At 36.6% G+C, this 5,145-nt stretch overlaps 1 protein-coding gene across 4 annotated transcripts in view; it reads right to left on the reverse strand.

Moving 5' to 3' along the window:
- The window catches only part of LOC109050311 (tyrosine-protein kinase fynb), a 73,591-nt gene extending 72,068 nt beyond the window's left edge, over window positions 1-1,523 (reverse strand). For all 4 annotated transcript variants that reach the window (XM_042777373.1, XM_042777372.1, XM_042777370.1 and 1 more), the window contains exon 1: window positions 1,329-1,523. The gene's annotated coding sequence lies outside the window, so the exon portion shown is untranslated. The remainder of the gene's footprint in view (window positions 1-1,328) is intronic.
- Window positions 1,524-5,145: the final 3,622 nt, after the last annotated feature.

Raw genomic sequence — 5,145 nt, forward strand, 5'->3', positions numbered from 1 at the left:
CTCTGCAATCAATGAGAGGAACATCTGTACTTCCTCAACAGACTTTTTGGTTGTTAAAAAAAGATGCACTCGTTCAAAACAGTTGCATGCCATCCTTCGCTGGCTGTGATGATTTAAATCTAGCAGTTCTTTTGTGTTTGTGTAGAAAGTTCAGTGATGCAGGTAGGGACGATTCTCTCTGGCCAATCAGTGACCAGCAGAGTTTACACATCAGGTTTTGGTAATGGTACGGTTCACTTGGAACCTCAGCCGAGGTGGTACTAAAAAAAGTGCCAGTGGAAAACCCCCCAAAAGTGGACCGTACCGAACTGTACCGTGCCATACCATGCTATGGAAAAGCGACAATAGAGAGATGATTGAAAATTAGAGCAGGGCCAATCCACAGAGAATCTAACTGGACAATAATGTGAATACACCCATGCGTACAAAATGATTTGTTTGTGGTGTTCCAGACAGGCTGACCAAGAGATGGGAATTTTTATGTGACCCGTTTTTAAGGTTATGCCTGTAGGTGGTGACGTTCAAGAACCATTTAATCAACAGTTTAATTACTGTTCACTGTTTAAACACTTGGTCACTCAGGAGCGAAAGTCCACCAAGACCACTGCTTGAAAACAAGCAACATCTGATCCTTTTCTGGCTTTTGTTTGTAACTATTTTTGTTGGAGTTGTGATAATAGACAAAGCAACTGTCAATACTGTGTCTAAAATGTAACAACTTATTTATCAGCTGTGTAAAATCAGTATCAAATTGTATTGTTGCTCCTAATATTCACACTACTGTCATGCTAATATTCAGTACGATCAACTCTTACTGATATGATATTGCTTATATACATACACACACACACACACACACACACACACAGAGAGAGAGAGAGAGAGAGAGAGAGAGAGAGAGAGAGAGAGAGATTTAAAAAAACATTACTCGACAGTGAAACGATGACCCAGTTGACGCAGTTTAAGCAGTATGTGTTAAAGAAATGTTGAGCTGCAGGAGAGGGTTTGAGCTGAAGTGAAAGATGCGGACTGCAGGTTTATGCCGACACAACAGCATAACTGAGATCAGAAGCGTAAGCAAACTATCTACTGCATCTAAAAAATATCAGTAACAGTAAAGACAACATTGTGTCTGCAGTGTTACAATCACTGCATGTATCAAAAATCACAGCTGCAGAATGCTTTGGGCAAATCCCATCACACAGACTATTTTACTATATACATATGTTCATATGTAAAGATTGAGGGCGTGTATTGCAATGCAATGGATTTTGTGCACGCTTCCATTTCTTTTAAACTACAATAACCAACACAAATAATGCACTTACCCAGATAACAGCCTACAGTCCTGTCTTGATGTTTTCCATGGTACACAAGCCAATCACAAAGATATCCGTGATGGTATAGATAATTGCAGGCTATCGGGAAACGGCGAGTAAATAGCGTTTGCAGCAGGATATTATTCACTGCTCCGAGCGGCTGGCTGATGATGGCGCAGCAGCAGCATAATGAAACTCAATGGCGCTGCGTTTTGATTGACAGCTCCTTTAGCCAATAAAATGCTTTGGATCGCTAGCTCGAGCATTTCATTGGCTGAGAGGCTTGTCAATCAGCCCCACCCGGGGGTTTGTAAACAGGGTAGGCGAAGGTCTAAACACGCCGGGGCGACTGACACATGTGTCGGTTTAATGACTCCTCGCTGAAGGTTTTCATGGCAGTCGGAGAGCGTTCAAAAAGTTACAAGGAATGGCGGTTCGAAACCGCTCCATCCATTGAGAAGTGCCATCAGAACAGTTCAGCGCTTTGCCACAAAATCCTAGTATATAGACTATCTGTGTTTATGCATTGATGACTAAACTTAAATCTTGGTTTTAAACTGGAGCCACGCCATCATTATAACATTCTCTCTCTCTCTCTCTCTCTCTCTCTCTCTCTCTCTCTCTCTATTTGTATTATGTTGTAAGTTTTATAAAAAACAAAACAGTAAAGCGGCCGAGGCTGTGCTTCATTGTTAGTATATCATTCCACTGTTTCTAATTCCCTTTAGTCTATATTCACAATACACGGTAAAGCATGCTTCTTTTAACGATAATAATTATTCTTATTCCCGAAAACAGCTGCTGTGTGCTGTAAGTTAAAGTAATAGACATATTTAGATGTGTTTTTGTTTAATGGATGTTGCACACGCCGTCTGTCATTACAGGTTCAGGAGTATTATAACAGTGATGCTTGGCTCAATGCTTCCATCTGTCGACTAGTCATCATATTTTACTCACAATGAATATTAGGTTTTCCTAAAAGGCCATCTTGTGGTCACACTGTTCAGGTGAACCGTCACAGTCAATTTATAGGTCAGCTCACCTGTCAAGACAAGTTCAAACTTGATGGATTCTGTGCAGTGTTCAGAAATATAATAATGTGATCCTTAATGACATGATAGAAACAGAAATGCTATCTATCGGGGTGCACTACTATACTTAAGTTTAGGGTTTAGGTTAGAAGTTAGTATTTCATCATTATGTAGACAATCAGCACTGTAATTTTCAGGAGTAATATTGACCAATGACCAGTTGTAAATCTGCTTCTCCTATAAGATGGGATACTGGTGGATACCAAAGCAACGATTGTTGTGGACATACTGAAATACTTTTTTTTACAGACAGTAATGCTGTTCAAATACACACATAGAGAGCTAACATATTGTGATTTTAGTCACAAAGTTGTATGTCACAAGTTAAGGGGAACATTATCAGTAAAAATATCAAATAAACCTGACAGATGTAGTCACTATGAACTGTCATTGTATGGAATCTGTTCCTATCTACTTGATACAGAGAATCATTTCTCTTCTTTTTTCTTTTCTTTTTCAGTTTTTTTTTTGTTGTAAAAACTCTCAAATAAATTACATTAAACACTTATTTAGTTACCCTATGTTAAAAGCTCATACGTTAAAATCATAAAAGCTCAAGTCAATGAGGTTTTCCACATCCCGACAATTACCTATTTGCCACTAGTGCCCTCTACTGATCAATGCTGATCACTAAACAACAAAAACAAAAAAACTATTTTGTGTATTTTTTCTGCACTTAAAATGTTTGTGAATAGATAAATAAATAAGTTATTGCCACGTTATTTCAAAATACAGACTTTTGTTCTTGCAATTCTAAATTTATACCTCAGTTTTTTTAATAAACAGAACTGCGAGACAAAACATCAACAGAAACTGAGATGTAAACTCAGAATTGCATTTTAAAAAGTCAGAATTCTGAGTTTACATCTCAGTTTCTGTTGTTGTTTTGTTTGGTTTTCCACAAAATAAAAAAGTGTTTGCAACTTTTTATCTCACAATATTGACTTTTTTTCTTGGCAATTAACATCTTGCAATTCTGACTTCTGAAAAAAAGGTTTAAATTATCTTTTATTTTATTATTTTATTTTCATTCTGTGGTAAAAAAAAAAAAAATAATAATAAAAAAATAAAGAACAAAATGGGCTTCCATTAAAAAAAAAATAATAATAAATAATTACTTAGCTTAAGAGTCTCTGCATAAAACAAAGATTGTGTGTCTGTAACTGGCACTACAAATGCCAGAATGAGGAAGAAAACCTGTTAATCTGCCGTAGTTTTTTTCTTTTCTTCTTTTTTTTTTTTTTTGAAAACAATTATAGGAAATCTCAAAAGATCAGGAGCTATGAAAAATGTTTTTTTTTATTGGCAATGTACAGTATGTGGAAGGTTTCCACAACTTCTTGTCAGTGTCCACCTGTACAGTACAGATATGTTTGTTTGTTTGTTTTTCAGATCATAAATGACCTTCTCATGTGGTTTTCAGACAGCAGTCACTGTATAAAGGTTTTCAGTCTGAGAGCACACTGGTTTAGTGTCACACGGATGGGACGGCTGCAGCTGCTGTCACACACTCATTGAAATGCCAGCTGTAGTCTTGAGTCCTTGGATAGTGTTTCATGACCAGAGATACGTATGCATGTGTACTTGCAAATGGCAGCTAATTACAAAACAATCTATGGCTCCTGGACAAAGTAACTTGATTGCAAGACTGTTACAATTCATTCTAACAATTTCCACAAAACCTCATATATGTTAGCCAGCTACTTTACCTTGGTGACTTGTAAATCAGAAAAATTTTGCCAGTAATGTATAATTTCTGAGAATAAACTCAGAAAACCAATGGTTTGAGTTGGAGTGGGACTACTGGTTGGCTCTACTTTTGTTTAACACTACATCTTTAATTATGGCATGTGGAAAAAAAATCACCATGTGAAAAAAAAGACTTATTTTCTGTTTCTATTCTCTCTCTCTCTCTATCTCAAGGCTGACGGTGAGCTTTGGTAATTGTAAAATGCTTTGAGAAGTTTGGAAGCAGTGGTTGGTAAAGTATTTATAATGATATAAACTGGCTCTGTTGAGGTTGGTGTTCATGCAGAGGAGGTCAATTTCTGAGCTAGTTACTCGAGTTGTAAATACCAGGTGACCACTCGCACTGATGGAGAGTAACTGATGGCATTATAGTTATAGCATCTATCAGCAGTAACTGAACATAAGCAGCTAAATTCTGACATAAACACTGAAATGCACTGAAATGTTTGGACATTTTTATGTCTGAAAACCAATTTAATACTGCATTCCAAAAGGAATTATTGTTAATAAAATGTTTATGTTGATGAGTTTGTGAGGAGTATTTCAGTGTATTCCTGTAGTCTGAATGGGCTTTTTGAGAGAGCCAAGGAAAACATGATGAAATCAGTGCATAGTGAATGTGTGTGTGTGTGCGTGTGTGTGTGTGTGTGTGTGTGTGTGTGTGTGTCTGTATTTCCAGCACTATTAACTTGCACACTTACAAAACAAATCAAAATGAGTGTCATAATAAAAAAATAAAAAAATAAATAAATCCTATAATCGCACACATCCAAAAATTCACAAACCTGGCAAGCAGAGTAAAACACAGCTGAAGATTAACTGGTGTCTTAAAATGCTAAAACTTCAAATTAATCAACTCAACCCAACAACAATAAAACCAACATAAATATGCCCTCATATCAATGTATATTATTGTACAATTGTGATTAAACTGCTTCCAATCCAAGATCAATAATCAATATCTCTTGGCTTCATGCTAGCACTGC

This window comes from Cyprinus carpio, chromosome A20 (assembly GCF_018340385.1).
Source record: "Cyprinus carpio isolate SPL01 chromosome A20, ASM1834038v1, whole genome shotgun sequence".
Classification (NCBI taxonomy): Eukaryota; Metazoa; Chordata; class Actinopteri; order Cypriniformes; family Cyprinidae; genus Cyprinus; species Cyprinus carpio.